This window comes from Protopterus annectens, chromosome 3.part0, assembly GCF_019279795.1.
Source record: "Protopterus annectens isolate FY-2018-M chromosome 3.part0, PAN1.0, whole genome shotgun sequence".
NCBI classification, from domain to species: domain Eukaryota; kingdom Metazoa; phylum Chordata; order Ceratodontiformes; family Protopteridae; genus Protopterus; species Protopterus annectens.
This window is the reverse complement of record NC_056731.1, coordinates 1,703,174,641-1,703,194,225: the sequence shown is the minus strand read 5'-3', so window position 1 is coordinate 1,703,194,225 and position 19,585 is coordinate 1,703,174,641.

Here is a 19,585-nt window from a genome sequence, read left to right as displayed (position 1 = left end):
CAGTACAGTACAGTATCTGGGAGGAGTAGTTGAGGAGAAGGGTAGCCTGAATGAAGAGGTTAAAGCTAGAATCAGAGGGGCTGCAGCCAACTGGCATAGAGTATCAGGTGTAGTCTATGACAGAAGAATGCCAAAGAAGCTGATAAGGCATGCAAGACAGTAGTGTGACCAGTACTACTGTATAGTACAGAAACCTGGACAGTAAAGGCAGAACAGCTGAAGGATCTAGAGCTGATGGAAATGAAGTGCATGAGAAGGGTGGTAGGATGCACACTGTGGGACAGACGAAAAAATTAATTTCCCAATACTGAAACTGAACTGCAGTGCATCATAAGGGGGATTTTAAACATTTAAGGTTATATCCTTTGCTTAACACTTTAAACTGACATCCTCTCTAATGGAGTTCAGGGTAGCTCAAGTGGATGTAAAATATCCAATAATGATTATTACAAAAATAAGGGAATTTCTTTGGTGTCCTGTTCAAATTTCTCCAAGTCTTTTGAATATTTAAATACTACATTAGTTCTCCCCTAAAAGCAGGCCATGCTTAGTGGGACTAAAAGGGCAAACATAAGTAAACAAATAACAAGCCAAGCAAATGCATATATACATACATACATGCATTCATGCTTAGGTTTAGACACACACACATGTAACTGCTTTGCTAGGTAGCTTCTCTGGCAGACTTGTATACATCAATGCTCAAACCACCAGCCAGATTCTAACCAGCAGAAAAAGTATGCAAATAATTCATGGTTACTCTACCACCACCACAAAAATTCTTTCTTGGTGATGTAGTACATTATTTGACTAAAACTGTACTGATTCAGTGACCCACTGAATGAAATCCACCCAATACAGCAATTACTTTTTTCAGTCTTCTCTTAAAGCCAGTCAACCAGTTCAGTCATGGCATGCATTTGCATGTCCATAGAATGCAATGAGAACAATGCAGACTGAAGGTCAAGTTTTTTTTTCAATATTTATTATTATCCCTTACTAGCCTTTCCAGCCTTGAACGTCAAGCCTCTTACATCACCCTAAGAAAACATTTATTTCTCTTGTCCTGTGTTACTATTAGCATTCATCATCACTCACTGAGGGTGCCATCAATTTCTAGGGGTGATCTGTTTCCCAGAGACTTCGTCCTTATGGCCCGTAGTTGGGCTGGGAATGGATAATTGGATGTTGGTAGGCTGCCATATGTTGGCTTGATTCTTTCATATACACACCAAAGTTTTTTTCTTCCTCTGTTGGCAGGTAAGTGCCTGCTAGGTAGAAGCCTAAATGGGTATATATTTCCACACATCTTTACCCCAACTATAGTGCATGAGCTCTCTGTAGCAAATAGGTGTCCCCACAAATTCCTGTGGCTATGGGGACCTGCAACCTCTGGCCACTACAAGATTGTGCTCCATATAATAGAGCTCCACCAATTCCCTTCCCTCAGGATAGGCAAGCTGGGACTGACTCCTTGTTTCATAACTCGATGGCTGGCTGTTTTAGCATCTAAGCCTGCTGATTGAACTCTGCTTGACCGAGTGCAATAACAGCAGATTCATGCCTGCCAAGGAATCTGCATCCCAGAGGCCACATCTGAGTTATGATAAATCTAGGTGAACCAGATCAGTTTGTTGTTATAAATAGCAAAATTGTTCACTGCAACCCTAAAATGAAGGCACAGAAAAATATTAGGGAATAAAGGGAAGCTGAGATTTGAGAAACTATTTTACCATAGAAACAGTATTACTTGGGATAGTTATTCAGTGGATAGTTTGAGGGCCAATTGAAGTGTGGTTCAAGAATTCAGGTGTTTACACAAAATAGGTAAATGAAATGGAATGCTAGACAGTAAAATATCATACATCTAGAGGGTTATGTGAAGAAAATATTAGGAAGACTGAAATACACACATAATACATCAACTGGCTAAGTTTTGCAACACATTTTACATTATTTTCTGTTCCAACAGGAAACAAATATTTATTATTGGTCATATATGTTTACCTTAAAATATTGCATATAATAACTAGAATTTTGCTGATCTTACGTTGAAGAGCTTTCTAGACTGTCGTGTGTTTTTTTTCAAACATTCTAATCTGAGATTTCCAGTCCAAGTCGAATAAATGTGAATATGTGCTGTGCACAACTTCATTTTGTTTACAGCTGAACTAAAATGTATTGATTGTAAAATCTTACATAACTGGACAGAAATGACAACACATGGAATGACCCTTGATAAGGTTGTCAATTTACTTTTCCTAGCATAAATGTTCACTTATTCATATAGTACTGCAATCTGTTCATTACAAATCATGTGCTACAGTTGCCAAGGCATATTTATTTCTGTGGCTAAATCATTGCATATGTGAAAAGTTATATAGCAAAAAGTAAGAAAACAATTTATATTATACTGCTTTATTTTTTATTGTTTCATCAAGAGTTGTGGGAGAAACAGATTCTACACTGTCTTAAATGACATGCATTAAGCTTTTAAAATGGAAGATTGTTAAAAGCTGTTTAATTAACATAAGAATATTTTGCTCTTCTCTTACTGCTACAATAGTCAGGATGCTGTTTTTGTTTCAGATCATCGTGTTCTTTTAAACTAGGCTGAGCGTGTAGAATTAATGAATAATTGCATTATTTACCTGCCTATTTTTTGATTACTTTTACATCACATGTGTTTTATTAACATCTGCAGCTTTGAAGAACAAGTCCATGCTTCAGGAAGTGTTTTCGTGGACAGAAAGTTTCAGTAGCCTCATTTGCTAGAGACTCTGTCTTTTTTTATTGTTTTTAGATGGCTGGAAACATTTTGTTCCATTCACTTTAAACAAATAAAACTATCTAGATGCATACACCTAATTTTAAGGATAACTTAAGATAAGAGTTTTTGATCTGATTATGGAACCTGCTCTGACATGTGCAATGTGAATGTTGATGTGAAAAAGTCCATTTATCTTGCTACAGTTCATTACCCTACTAACAAAGCTATATGAAAAGGCATCTAGCTAAGCCAGACAAAATTCTGCACAGCTTCTTCTTTTGACTTTTCCCGGTTAGGGGTCGCCATAGTGGATCACCTGTTTGCTCATGACTGGCAGTGGAGTTTTACAGTGTTGAGTTGCCAGCCCAGTGCCCAACCTTCCACAAAAGGCACACACACACACAAATTTAGAGTGTCCAATCCACCTACAGCATGTCTTTGGAATGTGGGAGGAAACTGGAGCACACCCATGTGACCACAGGGAGGACATGCAGATTCCACACAGAAGGCACCCCAGCTGAGAATTGAACTGGAAAACCTCTTGTTGTGAGGCAGCAACGCTAACTGCTGCACCACTGCGGCCGCCCCAAAAGTCTGCACAGCTAACATCTTGAAAACATTTGCCTATGTTTCTTGCCCACACTATGCCTTAGTTTCAGTTTTCTTAAATGCAGTATATTTTAAGACAATGCATTATTTATTTATTACAATTAGGTAGGTACGCTGGTCCAAAGGTACTTTTCAGCACTGACCTGAAAGTACACAAACAAAAACAAAACAACATGAATAATACAGAAGCATACAACTGATAATAACAAATGCAAAATCAAATGTTTTTAAAGGGTATTAGAACAAACGTAAGCTTGTTGCAGATTCTTATGCTGGTACAGTCTTATGTATGGAGAAACATTGTTCTGCTAGAGTTAACAGTAAAGCTAAAGTTGTTCACAATATTTACAGTATATACATAAATTCCATTTTGAATTTCAACTTATCAGGAAAGAAGCAGGACAACATTTAGGATAATAAACAGGGAAAGATTGTCATGCTTGGAGTAGCATGTAGTTAGAATTCAATATTTTACTGTGCATGTCTAGCTGGCGTTAGTACACTGACTGATGGCAAGTGGTAATGTTAACCATTGTCAATAAATCACACTCCATTTCCTTGTTCAAGTTTTCAGAAAATGACTTTTTAAACTAATTGAGAAAATCCACACCCCTTAATTCAGGTGGGAGTCTATCCTATAATACCAGGCCTAGTTGGGAGAAGGCATGTTTTATATGGAGGTCTCCTAAATGTGATAGTTTTCTCCTGGTTACTTCTCAGGGAGCAAACAAAGTATTGCATGGGTAGTTTCCATCTCAATGGTATGCAACAGCCATTGTTTATTATTTTGTGAATAAGAGTAACTAGGAAATAAGTTGATCTTTCAGTGACTAGAAGACATTTTGTACATGACAGGAGGATTCTGTGGTGAGATCTGCTGCTGGGAAGGAGGGCACATCCGCAAATTTTATTTTCTGTTATCTGATGTCTTTGTGAATTTTGTGCTTAGTAAAAAGTAACCAGAGGAAAATCATATACAATTTAGTGAGAACATTTTTGGCTGAAGGGGAGAGTAAAGAAGAGATTATATAGCAGAGATTAAGTTGAGATAGTACTGTGTTATTTTGTCTATATGATTTAAAAACATTGAGAAGGACTGAAGTTATATCCTAAGTATTTGTATTCAGAAATGAGGCGAAAGATGTTGTTGTGCTTATATGTGATGCTAATAAGAGGTGCATGAGGGAGGTTTTGAGGGGTGATGGATAGCACAAGGTTAGTTTTTTTGTGGTTAGTTGAAAGGTGATTGCCCAGTTGCATAGCTCAGAAAAAAAGACTGTTGTAATTTGTTTTGGAGATCAGAGGGTCATTTACTGGCTTGTAATTGAAAGATGTCATCTGCATATAGCATGGCATTGGAGGATGGGAATGGTAGGTAATCTCTAATATCATTATTAAATAAATGAAAATAGAATGGGACCCAGAATCGAACACTGGGTACCAAGCAATGATAAGAAGTTGTTAGTGTGGATGTGAAATTTTCTTTTCTTCAAGTAGCACTGGAACCACATGATAGTGTTGTGGCCAAAATTGTCTGTTCACTTTCATTAGAAGGATATTGTGGTTAAGAGTTTCCGATGCCCTTGTCATATCTACAATATCCCAGCAGTGACCAGACCATCATTGATGTCACAAAAAATGCAGTTAGTTGCTGTGAATAAGGCAGTGGTGGTGGGACATTTCTAAAACAATTTTGTTAGTTTGATAGGAAAGCATAGCTAATAATATGTTTTATTAGTAGTTAGTTTTAGAGTTTTCAAATATTTTTGCAGGTGGGCAGAGGGTGGAGATCAGTTTAAATTCCTTGACAGTTTTCAAAGAAGTTATTTTAGGCAGGGGAATTATGTTGGAGTGTTTTAAGGCTGGAGGCATTATTCCTGGTGTAAGGGAGAGATTATATATGTTGGTTATGTATTAAATGCTGCTCTTATAAGGCAGTATACCAAGAAGGGGTTGGCACAATGGTTAAGATCTTTACCTCACAAATACAAGGTGTAGGGTTTGATTCTGATCTGTGGTTATTGGCTAGACTTATGATAGTTTGCAAACTGATGGCTTAGTATTTACCTATAAACCAGAATAAGCACTCAGTTGTAAATTGTGTCAGATGGCTTACTCTATGAATATTTGTACTATTAATGTAGTGACTGTCTCAAGTAGGTTCTATCTCACTCATACCATATACTTTTCACAGCCACCTCCTGCTGGGTTCTTCCCACCTATCAAACATATTCTCCCTTTTCCCAGAAGCATGCCGGAAAATAATCATTAGTAGAGACATACTGAATAATATGTACAACATACTCCGATCAGTTATTACAGCGGTCACCAACCACCAGGTCGTGGATCATTTGGTACTGGGCCGCCAGGCACGGAGTGAAACAAAAATGTGACTGTGTGTATGTATGTGTATGAGTGTGTTTATGTGTCTGTCTGCTTGTGTGAGTGAATGTGTGCATGAAAACAGAGTGTGTGTGTGTGTGTGTGTGTGTGTGTGTGTGTGTGTGTGTCTGTGAAACAGAGAGAGAGCGAGAGAGAGAGAAAGAGAGAGAGAGAGAGAGAAGAGTGAGAGTGATCCCTGGCAGCAGCAGCAATGAGGTTTGCGTACCTCTCAACCATACCACACAACCTCTTGCACAATAAATCTGCACAGCACTCCTCTGAACCTGTTAAAACAAAAAATATGGACAAAGCCACAAATCATGGGGGGACAAAGGACCAAAATTAGTGACACTTTTTAAATATTGCTCTTACAAATTTAGAACGTTGATAGAATAACAGGTTTTGCATTAGCATAATTTTTTCTGAAGGATATGAAATATGAAATTCAATTGCCTGCCTTTATTTACTGACTTCAATCCTCAAATTTTACCAGAGATTTGTCAGAAAACCACAATCTTATGAGAAATAGACTAAAAATACGAGGCAAAAATCTGGGCATTCTGCTAAAATCTGTACAGTTGAGAGGTATGCTAGTAGACAGAGTGAAATAACAGGGACAGATTTTAAATATTGCTCTTATAAACATAGAAAGTCAATGAGGTTGCCATTAGGTTTATGTACCTCACGATCATAGTATATCAATGTTATGCTGTTAAGCAGAATGTATGCATTTTTTTTTTGGTAATTATTGCCAATTGTCTTTTTTTTGTACTTTGGAACTTTTCTCCACAGGTCTCAGCTGAAAATGGACTTCTAGTCCAGTCGGGCCTCCCTGGCAAACAAATGTCAAATAAATAAATAAATAAATATTATGCACTTTATTATGCACATGCAATGGCTGGTCCATGGAAAATTCTATTACATGAAACTGGTCCTTGGTGCAAAAAAGGTTATTGAATTAAATGGTGATGCGAACTACAGCTGCTGTATGAAAAAAATGCAGAAAAGTCAGATGGAGTTTCCAAATACAAACTGTCTATCAAATGGGACAAACACAAAGGCTCAGAAAACAAGCTATTCGTTAGAATAACCAGATCATGGTCTGTAACTGTATAACCACTAGGTGTGAAAAATGGAGTCCTTGTGGTGTCACCGGCTCAACAGATAGTATGCACACCTTTAGTCCTGGAATATCAGAAGATTGTATTGTGGGTTCCATCTCCACACCAGATTCAGTATGGGGGGATTTACATTACTCAGGAGTGTGCTGTCCTATAAATGAGATGCTAAAGTGAAGCCCACCTGCCTGAAGTTGGTGATTGACCAAATTAGTCCTACAAGGCCAGTGAATTTAACTTTTGTTTGTAAGCACATAAACGACATATGCATACTGCTTGGGTGCGAAGCCAATATTATTTTAAATTCTCATTTACCAAAAGTAAACTGTACTCATTTGCATACATAACAGATAACTGTGACATTACAGGATAGATGCTTTGGCATTTAATAAAATTTTTCTTGTTAGAATGAAAGCTGCATATGAACATCCGTCCATTAGAAAAGTATTTAGAGAACTTTTTTCTCATTAAGAAGACTATCTACAATAATAGTGCAGATTTAGGTATGAATGATCCCCATCTCACAAAACAAATATAAAAATAAATATAAATTGTTCCAACTCAGAACTGGCCAAATCTAGTTAATTGTGGATATACTGTACATAGGAGATTAGGAGATAATGAATGTTCTTAGAATCTGCATATTCCCACAACCATGATGTTTGTCAGGAGTGCTACCATTACTCATTTAGTCAGACTGCTTCAAATTACAGTAATGCATTAATCATGTTTTTCTCCTTATGCTTCTGTTATGCACTTTCAAAGTTAACAAGCTTGATTTCTGACCATAAGAGTGTAGAATCTACATGTACCTTGTTAAGGATCTTCCTATTATACAAGATAGCCATCATATTGATCACTGCTGCAGTAGCTTTTGCTATATGGGTTATATCCTGCCAAAGATATAACAGCCGGCCTCCTTCCAAAGCTTCAGAGCACCATCCACACACTTAAACTGTCATGCAGCTTGAGCTGAGCTGACAGCATGACAAGTATGTACAAAAAGCCTTCAGAACTTTACTGGTATCAAAGAATATGCTCCTCTGAGGCTTTTTTTTTGTAAATATTTTTATTCATTTCCAAAAGCAAGAAAACATGAATGCAGGTTATTTATGACAGTGAAGTATTTACAAATTATTTAAAAAGGTTGGCTAAAACCTCTAAACAGATATCCAACATTAAAACCAAAATAAAGTATTTACAAGGGTGTCTATTGTTGGCATATAATTGACTTTCTATACAATTGTTTCCTGATTATAATCTGCTGCAGTCATTACTCTCCAGTATTTCAGTTACTTTTTGCCGTGCTATATATAGTGATGTAGTTCTTGAAGATCAACAATTGGCTTTTATTTTCCTTTGCTGGACAGATAAGTTCCCTTACTTGAAAAAAAAACTTCCATTTTTTTTTCCTTTTGTTGATGCTTTGTTACTTTCCTCTTTAGAAAATATATTTTAAAGCTAGGAGTGTTGTGCTTTAATGGACTTTCTCAACACTGTAATGTACTTTTAAAAGGAGTACTTGTTTTTTCTGTCAGTTAAAAAGCAGTGTTTAAAGTAACTGAAAACATCTTTGTGTGGAGAAATTGTCTTTTATTTTTCTTTTGTGGGGCTGAGATAGTGTTTAAAAGTGCTTTTTACTTAATGCTTTCTGTCAAAAAAGTAACTTTTGTGGACTTGTAGCGTTTACCAGCATTTTCTGCTTGTCATCCCTGAGAAAGAGACAGCATTTTTGGCTTGACAATGAAATAGACAACCAGTCCCACAGTCAGTCCTTCTTCCAGCCACAGAAAGAAAAAGTTAAGCAAACAGCCTTTCTTGCCACAGCAGGCAAACAATTTGTCTCAGCCACAGGTGGGTGGTTCTGCTATGGCTATTTGTTGTACCTCAGACAACTCATCATTTACCCAGATCCCTCTAGGGTAAAACCTACAACCGTTGTGGACTGGAGGTTAGCCATATCTTCTGTGGCTGTTGGGATCTCCTCAGTGGGCAAGGGAGAGATACTCTTGTTGGTTCTGGGAGAGGGAATGTAGAAGATTTTCCTGTGGTGTCAAAATGCTGTGCCCATCCCTGGGGAAGCAGGTGCTGCCATTAGTAACACTGTTGCCAACTTTTTTCTTGTCAAAATGAAAAAGAAAACTAAGCATGCATCTAGTCCTCCTCCTCAATTTTTTTTTGGAGAGGAGTAGTTTACTGGGACTGGCTCAAGGTTTAATTTATGGTGCTGATCATTTTTTCCTTGGTAAAAGAAAGAGGTATTCCTCTTTTCCTGAAAAGATTCAATATTCTGAATCTGAATAGGAAGATGGTGGGACAGATACATCTTTTCCCGTAGATTTCTGATTCAGACTCAGAGGAGAGCTTAGTTTCTGATTCTTACTGTGGATTTTTCTCTTTATTTGAGACTATTGCTGGAATGTGCCAGGGTTTTCAGTGGGAGAACACTGAGACTTCTCAGTCCCTCTGAAAATACTATGAGTTGCTACAGAACCTATACACATTTATCCTGTTCTGTTTGCATTATAGAAAGTGTGTGTTACTGCCTGCAATTTTCCTGATAGTCAGCCAGCTGCCCTTAAAAGGCAGATAAGATATATAAAGTCCCTCACCCTTTTAAATTTTTATACACTATTCCCAAACCTGACCAAGCAGCTATAGCTTTAGTTGATCCCAGTGCTGCTAAACACTTAGTTAATTGCAATCCTGCTCTTTCTGATAAAGATGGGAAAATTATTGATAGGTGTGGGAAAAATGTGCATACTTCTGCAACTTTTATTTTCATAAGTTTGAATTATCAGACTCATATGTTAAAATTTCCGACAAATTGTGAAAGTATGAAGAATGTTTTATCTGCAGATTTGTCCTGTTAGGAAAAATCTGCTTTAAATAACAGTTTTTTCTATTGCGTAGGTCACTGTTCATTGTTTGCAATGTGTGTATGACTCTGCTGATACTTCTTCCAGGGCTATGGCCACAGGTACTGTCTTGAGGAGGGAATCACTAAGATTTTTCAGTCCTCTGTTTACAAATTGTCCAAGAGATTTTCTATGTCGTTATCCTTCTCTGCCAAAAAACAACAGTCTTAACAAAATTCAGATAAACAGATGTTTATGAAGAAATGGCAAGGGGATTCCAAAAACATGTCTTGAACCTTCCAAAACCAAGGACAGTCAAGCAAGTCTGAATGGTTAATACATTTTGCAGAAAATTCTCTTTCAGCAATGAATTTTCTTTTTACTTGTTGCATTATAAATAGGTGTACCACAAAGGTATATCACTCCTAGATAGCTTTAGTTGATCCCAGTGCTGCTAAGCACCTAGCTAATTCCAATCCTGTTATTTCTGCCTGAGACATATATCGAGAGAGAGTAACAATGTCTCTCTTCACATAGTCTAGGAAAGCACAACTCATTAATGACCACATGGACTATAATAGAAATATACTGGCACCTGTGGTTTAGTGACGAGTGCATGTGGAGTTTGATGGAGCCTGGCTCTAGATAAGCAACTAACTGTTATCTTCCCTTTGTTCAGTCTGGTGAGTGGGACATCTGTGTCATACAATGGAGTCGCCTATGACAAGAGTCCTGGGTAATGTGTTTACTTGCCTTGTGGGTTTCGCTCTTGGGGCTCCACTGGATGTACACTTATGTGTGATGTTTGGTGTTACTTTTGGTGAGTTCTTTAGAGATTGCTGAGGATGGGTGTTGCTGTTTATAGGAGGTTTTTGAGGTTTGGGAAGATTGCATTTTAGTATCTCAGTATAATTTGGTCTATATGTGTGTGGTGGACACTAGTAGTGCGTGTGTTCTTGACATCTTTGTTTGTATGCATGATTTTTGCATCCAGTGAAATTGTGTATGTGTATCTCTCACTATACTGTGTTTGTTTCTTTAAAGATTAAATGGTTGTCTGTGAACATGAAACAATGCTACATTACCTCATGATGCCCATATCTACCAAGCTGGCTATGAAGACATTTTGAAATTGCATAGCCATATTGTTCGGACCTGTACTTGAATGAGTTACTATACATTTTGGACAAGGTTCTGCAGCGGTCTCCATGGGTAGTCTCTAGGGTTTGGCATTAGACTAGATTAGATTGTGCTAAGATTTGATAGGAGTGCTGTCTAATGTGTAAATTAGCTGATGTAATATTGTTTCTGTATAATGGCTTTGTTTTAGCCACACTGAATTACAGGTTTCAGTTCTAAGGTTGTTTTATAGAGTAAATTTACTTTCTGGGCATTTGTGTCTGTACAGGGCACTGCTAACTTCTTGATGTAAAAACACCAAGAAAGATTGCTTGTGAGTGCAGTGTTATAACAAAACAACTTAAACAAACTACCTTGAGAAGGCACTTTCAAGTATTAGGAACCCTTAGAGTTATTTAAAGGCAAAATCTACAAATAAAGTAAAAACAGTAGTATTGCAAACAGTCAACTGAAGAGCAGAACTATAAAATAAATGTCTTGTCTGCCAAAGATGGAACAGGATTAACTCAGAACCCCCTTAGAGTGTGGCAAGGGTGTGCAGCAGATGGAAGCTATGGTAAAATGAGCAGGAGACAATTTGTAGTAAAGGAGGTTTACTCAAGTGCAATACTGGTTTGCTGGGTAGACACTTAGTATTAAGGATATATGGAAAACAATGGGTAGGAAAGTACTTAAATAGGTTACACAGCAGACAATAACAAAGAAAGAGGGGTGGGAAGGACTTTGGAAGTCACATTACCATATGGGTGGAGTGAGTCAGAGATGCACCCTTTTAAAACTACAACAAGAAAAGGGTAGGAGGGTTTGGAAAAACTGGAGCTCTGGTCATCTGGTTAGGATTTCAGAAACTTTTAGCCTAATGTGTCAGTGGGGCCTGGGGTAGACTCAAAGATTAGAGGAAAAACAGTAGCAAGGTAAACATAAAGGCACTAGACAATACAACTTTAAGCAGGTATATACAGATTTAAAAAGTACTGAAGCTGAAATCCTGTACCAGCATTCACAATACTGCCAATACTGGAATGCCACCACAAACTAAGGCACCAGACTACTGGAATGTAACTTTATGCAGGTACATACAGCTATAACAAGTACTGCAGTACAAATCCTGGAGCAGAATTCATAACACTGCCACCACTGCAATCCCACACAGACTAAGATGTCAGACTATGCAGAAATTATGAAAGGATGATCTCATCAGTGTGTTGCAGGGAAGATGTTTGTGGGAAATTTGATAAAAGGTGATGGGGAGTCCTCTGCCAAGTTAAATTCTTCACCTCAGTGTATTTGATAAAACATGTCTGGTCAGGAAGCTATATGTACCTGACATTGAAATCACACACACACACACGCACACACGCACACACGCACACACACACACACACACACACACACACACACACACACACACACACACACACACACACACACACACACATTCACTATTGGTGATATTTTAATGTCCTACCTATCTAACTATACAATCTATAGAACACAGTATTAGCTGCAAACACTGCAGTAAAAGTATGACTTTTATAGTGAGAGACTGCACTTATAAAAGATGACCTCATTAGTGTGCTGCAGAGAAGAAGTTTCTAGTAAAAGTAGGTAAACAGATGGGGAAGTTGATAGATCATGTCTGTTCAGGAGCTTATACTTACCTGATACTGAGGTCACACACAGAAGTTCATCATTAGGAGATTTGAATCTCCTACCTATCTAGTTACACAATCTATAAAACACAATATTAGCCACAAGTGTCACAGAAGAAGTTTGACTTTGATAATGAGAGACTGCACTTATGAAAGGATGACCTCATCAATGTGTTGCAGAGAAGATATTTGTTGTAAAAGTGGGATAAGGAGATGGGGCAGTCCTCTTCAAGGTTAAATTCTTCCCTGAGTGGAAGTTAATAGAGCACGTCTGTTCAGGAAGTTGTATGTACCTGATGTTGAAGCCACACCCTCAAATTCACCACTGTGAGATTTGAACCTCCTTCCTCTCAAGTTACACAATCTAGAAAACATAGAAGTGGCCGCAAGTGCTGTAAGAGAAGTGTGACTTATAACGGGGAGAGAGTGCATTTATGAAATTATGACAGCAGTAGTGTGCTGCAGAGAGGATGTTTGTGTTAAAAGTGAGATAAATTGCAGAGAGAGCTATTAAATTTTTCTCCTGCGTGGAAGTGGACATAGCATATCTGTTGCTGAGGCTTTTTTCCCCTATCACTCGAACCACACATACAAGTTCACTACTGATTCAAACTGGCTACCTAACTAATTACAACATGTATAGTACACAGTATGAGTTACAAGCACCACAGAAGAAGTCTGACTTGTAAGACGAGAGAGTGCACTTTTGACAAGATGACCTCATCAATGTGTTACAGGAAGATATATGTGATAAAATTGGGACAAAGTATAGAAAAAGCTGTGTCCAAGTTTAAATTTAGTCCTCAGTGGAAGTGGGCACATCACGACTGTGGTTAAGGCTTGACTTACCTGTCATTTGAACCATACCCACACAAATTCAACAATGACAAATTTGAGCAACCTAACTATTTACAACAGCTACAGAATACAGTATAAATTGCAAGCAGCACTGCAGAAATCTGTCTCTTAAGGGATGAGAGTGCACTTTTGACAGGGTGACTCTTCAGTATGTTACAGAGAAGATGGTTGTGGTAAAAGTGGGGTAAAGTGCAGAGGATGTTGTGTCTAAAGTTAAGATCTTCTCCTGAATGGAAGTGGACAAAGCACAGATGTTGTTGAGGCTTTACTCACCTGTCACGAGAACTATACACACGCGCACACACACACACACACACACACACACACACACACACACACACACACACACACACACACACACACACATATGCACTACTGTCAGATTCAAATCACATACCTAACTAGTTAGACAATCTAGAGAACACAGTACGAATCACAAGGATCACAGAAGAATTTTGGATTAAACAATATGAAAATGCACATTTGTTAATATTAAAACTTCATTGTTTGGAACATCAACTACTGTGCATCACGTGTTTTCAGACAAATGCATGTATCTGGACAGGCTAGTGTAACAGCACTGTGCTTGTCCCATGTAATGTCATACTTCTGTGCACTATCTATATACTGTCACTCATCTACGTCATGATACACCTGTTTTATGGTATGAGGTGTCAATGACAATCAGAATTGTAAAGCAGCAGATTGTCAAACAAGCATTAATGACAGTTCATACAGAGATGATTGCATACTAATAGTAACCATTTATTGTGTTGATGTCAGTTGTCTTGACTCATATTTTCACAATGGAACTTGACAATACAAACAGATACTTCCTAAATATGAAAGCACACTTATGAAAAACAGGAATGGATTGGGACATGGCCAAGATGGCAAGCAATTAACAGCAGAAGAAGTTTGCTCTGCTTCTTCTATAAAATGTTGACAGGATTTAATTTTTAATTTTACTAAAAAACCTTCTAAAAGGGTGAAATAAAGAACTGGAAACTATGTGGGACTGTTTGGTGAAAAAAAATCCAATCTTTTTAAAAAAAATGTTCCTGTCAAAATTTCAACTTGAAAATATTAAATTAAAATGAGTCAGTCTAGGGCAACGCTTCAAGAAGTCACTGTGAAGAAGGAGCTACAATCTATCATAAACAGCATTCAGGACTTATTAAAATTGGATAAACTGGACTCTAAGGTAGACACAATCAAAGAAGACTGATAAAAGCTGATAGAATTAATAAATTAAGTAGTTAAATAGCAAAAACTTCAGATGGCTACCTTGGAGGACTCACTTACCGATTTAGATGGTAGACTTACTGAAAGAGAAAGAAGACTGCATTCATTTTAAAACAGAAAAAGTTCCTGGAGAAGATAGATGATCTTGAAAGCAGGGCAGGAAGGGCCAATAGCACCATATATGGAGTGCCTGAAAAGCAAGAGGGTGAAAATATGGTAAACTTTTTAACTACTTGCCTTCCAAAAACCTAAACCTCCCTGAAACCCTATCATATGGTACAGACAGAGCACACAGATCCCTGTCAACCGCAAATTGAAATAAGAAAATTTCAAATCCAAGATCCATAATAGTGAAATTAATTTCCAGTCAGGACAAAGACTTATTTCTAAAAAACTGCCTGGTTTTCATCACCTATCAAAATAGGTGATAACCTTATCAGATTTGACAATGACTTTTCTTCTTTACTTGTTTCAAAAAGGAGAACATGTATTCACTTGCTGAAAAGTCTAAATAAATCTGGAATAAAAACACATCTAGTTTACCCAGCAAAATTAAGACTTTTTGTCAGAAGGAAGAAAAACATGTGAAACCCTGGAAGGAGCTGTTTCTTTTATAGAGAAAAACAACTTCCTTAATCCCACTGAAAAAATTTGAGTGAACCTCATCTCTGAAAAGACATGCTACAAGAAATGAATGGACAGTAAAAGACAAAAATAAAAAAACTCAGGGGCAAATGAAAGTACTACATATTGTTGTACAATGGATGGCTTTATAATAATTTGCTTTTGAAGTTTTTCTGAATGGATTTCATCCAAAGGTGAAACATTTCATCTTTTCATTTTTTTTTCATATTAAAATATAGTTTCAGTAAGCAATACTTTCCTGCTTATTGAAATGCATCTAATTCTCTACTAGATGGGGCAAAAGTATAAGTAATAATTATATTAATAGTTAGTAATCTGAAATATATAATCTGAGTTTAAACAACCAATTAAAGTTTTATAGTTCACTTTATTTAACTATCAATATGAAGTAATGAAAATTAGTCTGGGTTTGATATAGAGTGAAATTTTTATTTAAAACAATGTAATAAAAGAAAGAAAATGTGCAGATATATTCTGTCATGGTTATTTATTTAAATTTAAACATTTAAATAATCAACAGCAGTCTTACTAAATGTTGGGGAAATGCTTAAGTAACATTTATTTAATTAATTTTACTTGAAATGGGGCTTATTTGAACTCTTGTCTTTATTTCTTCACTAAAACTGTTAAAGTGTCTTTTTCAACAGAGATTGTGACTATTCCAGCATGGTAGTGAGCCCTTTTAACTTTTTATCATCTTTCATTTAACTCATTTTCCCACCTGAAAGTCTAAAGTGTCTCAAAAGTTTTTTTTTCATAATAGTTGAGCTTATTTGAGTCTCCACAGTAGCTTGGTTTCATTTTGAACAGCTCATTAGAAAGGAAATGCTACATGACCCTAACACCTCCAGAAACAGGAAATGAATGGGGCTTTTGAATAGAACATTAAAATGGACATTACTGGAAAGTTTTGAAGACTTCTTTATATTAATTATTGAATTTAAAAATGATTTTGTAAGTTAAAACATGCCTTTTACTTTTATACTCAATATTACTACTTCAGTGAAACAAAAGAAGCTACTGTTCTAAGGAAACTTGTGATAGGTATTGCAAGACTGGGGTGGAAGAAACTTGAAACACAAGGGAAATGATCACTGAAGGTGGATTACTCAAAAGCAACCTTTATAAACCATTTAATGCTGCTCTAAAGGGATTGTGTGAACATTTCATTAATAAGGTCTGTATATATTTTAAGGTATAGAAAGTTTTACTGAGTTTTAAAAAGGCTGTAAAATAAACTGCTGCATGACTTCTTTTCATAGGATATTAAACAACATATAAATGGTTAGTACATCATTTGAATGAAAATAACATAAATTTAACAAGTTTTGTTTTTTTAAAAAGTAAACAACATTCCAGCTTTATAACAGACACCTCAGAAGCCTATCCTATATTGTGTCATGATGACTACTAGATGTGGGTATGTATGTTTATGCTTGCATACTCAGATTTGATTGTGACTATATGGAGAAAATGAGGTTTAGATACATATATGTATGTTTACATAGCTCTGTGGAGAGAAATTTACAGTTCTGTATAATAGTCTGGAGGTGAAGAGAGAGTGCACACATAACTTGAAAACCCTTAGTAGTATAGCTTGCATAAAATAAATAACATTTTAACCTGTTGACTACATACATATGTGATATGGCTGTTTATAATTGATTAAATGCAAACACAGGTAATTAAATTAAGTTTATCTCACCAAGAGTTTAATTCTGGTATACCCAGCTAACATTGTCAGTAATAAATATGACACTTATTCAGATACTTTATATTGGTATGCTTTGTAATACTGACATGAACAGCAAGCTTTTATACACAATATACAGGATTGCTTAAATAAAATGTTATACCACATACCCTAAATGACAGTTCAGCAGTAACTTACAATAGTCAGTGTAATATACTATGTATATAGTTTTTAGTTACTTTGTAGATAGGATATTTAAAAGTCTTAGAATTAGGAGAATCATGCTTTAAGAAAGGAATGAATAAAACATTAGTAAGCAATATGAATACACAAAGAAATAAGACAACTGCTATAAGTAAAGTGGCTTTCTATCTCAAATGTGATTTTATAATAATAAGCTAATTGTTTAGTTCTGTGTTATGCCTGTTAGAAACTCAATTTATATACTTAGAGTGTATTCCATTTTATTTGTATTGTTTTCTACATAAGTAGTAGCAAAGATTTCGGATTAGGTAGAGCTATACGGTTGTTAGCATGTGCTTTGTAAGACATTTTCATCAAACCAGGAATTTTTTTATTCCATGGCTAAATTCCAATTGGCTAAAATTTTGGTGTCATTCTAAGGGGATCCAGTGTCTGTTAGCCTGGGATGACATGCTCGACAAGCCATGTTGCTTCGCTAGGGACGGCTTGCACCTGTCACCACTGTGCTTTCGGATATTGGCAAAGGCTCTTGCCACCCCCATAGTGCCTTTTTTAGGCAAGGCTCAAAAGTCAAACCCACCTCCATAGACAGCACAAGAAACAAGAAACTAAGGGTAATGCTGCTAAATGCCAGAAGTCTTAACCTCAAGATGCACGCACTCGAAGCTCTCCTCAGTATGGAGAACATCGATATCTGTGCAGTGACAGAAACCTGGTTCAAGGCTCCAGAGAGCACCCCAGCACTACCAGGTTATACCTCATATCATGCTTTTCGGCTCCAAAACCTGGAACGAACCACAAAATGAGGGGGAGTGTCCATATTTATCAAGGATATTCACACCTCCAGGTTAGTGGCATTGCACAAAGTATCGGAGACCATCCATGTGCAACTAACAGTGGGCAAGACTGCTTTTCAGTTTATAGCATCCTACAGACCACCCTCTCAAAGTCAAGAATCCCACTCGGCTTTCCTGAAAACATTGGAGAACATGAAGATCTCTCCGAACACCATTATATTGGGTGACTTCAACTACCCAAACATTGACTGGGAGCACTACTCAAGCCCCAGCACCTTAGCCCAAAGGTTCCTGGAAATTATAAACTCAAATGCTATGGAACAACTAGTCACCACTCCCATAAGAGGGGATAACATACTAGACCTGATCATAACCAACATGGGGACTCTATGCTCCACACCTGAAGTATATCCCTCATTGGTAAGATCAGACATTAAATTAATTTAACTGGATGTCCACATCCCGACCCCACCCCCAGCCCAGAAAACCACAGTGAAAAACTTCTCAAAAGTGAACTTCTCACTTCTCAAAACTGAAGTGGAATCCTTCAAGGCCCCAGGACCAGTGGAAACTATGGCCCAAACTGCAGAATCCTATATAAACGCATTCTACAGACATCTCCAGGAATGCATGGATCATGCTATCCCAAACAAAACCAAAACCCAAACATCCAAAGGCAGGCGTCCAGTCTGGTGGACCCCAGCCATAAATAAACTGTACAACAGAAGGAGGAAGATGCTACATGATACAGCAAAATCCCTAATAGGGAAGGCATCCCTGATCAGTACTAGCAAAAAATTACGATCCCTCATAAAATTCTCCAAGGCCAGCTTCGAGAGAAAAATTGCTCAGGACACTAAAGACAATCATAAGGCTTTTTTTAGTTATGTTAGGAACCTGGGATGCAACTTCCAGACTTGTTCTGAGTTGATTCTAAATGACAAAAAATACACTGAACCCACAGACATCGCCAATATCCTGGCAGACAGGCTCAGTGCAAACTTCTCCACCCCCCCCCCAAAAAAAAAGCAAGTATCTATCCCGGCAGAGGGCTGCCTCCCAAACATCTCTGATGCTCAGGTGAAGGCTGCCCTCTCCAAAGCAAAAAACACTGCTTCCATGGGACCAGATGGCGTCCCGGGTTGCATCCTACATGAACTCCAAGAAGAACTAATCCCTCAAATAAAACAGCTGTACAATCTCAGCCTCACTACAGGATATGTGCCCACAGAATGGCGTACAGCAACAGTGGTCCCACTCCACAAAGGTGGAGCCTCCACGGACCCTGGAAACTATCGCCCCATAAGCCTGACTAGCTTAGTCTGCAAGGCTATGGAGAGGATCATCATGGAGCTCATAAACAAAGACATTGGGGACCTACAGACACTAGATCCTACCCAGTTCAGCTTCGTCAAGGGCAGATCCTGCCTTTTGAACCTGGTTGACTTCTTCGAAACAGTCACCAAAGCCATAGATGAAGGGAAGGTAGTCCACACAGCCTATCTGGACCTAGCAAAGGCATTTGACACAATACCCCACTCGGGCATCATAGATAAGCTATCCAGCTTAAATATAAACCCCTATGTCACAAGATGGGTCGCAAACTGGCTCAAA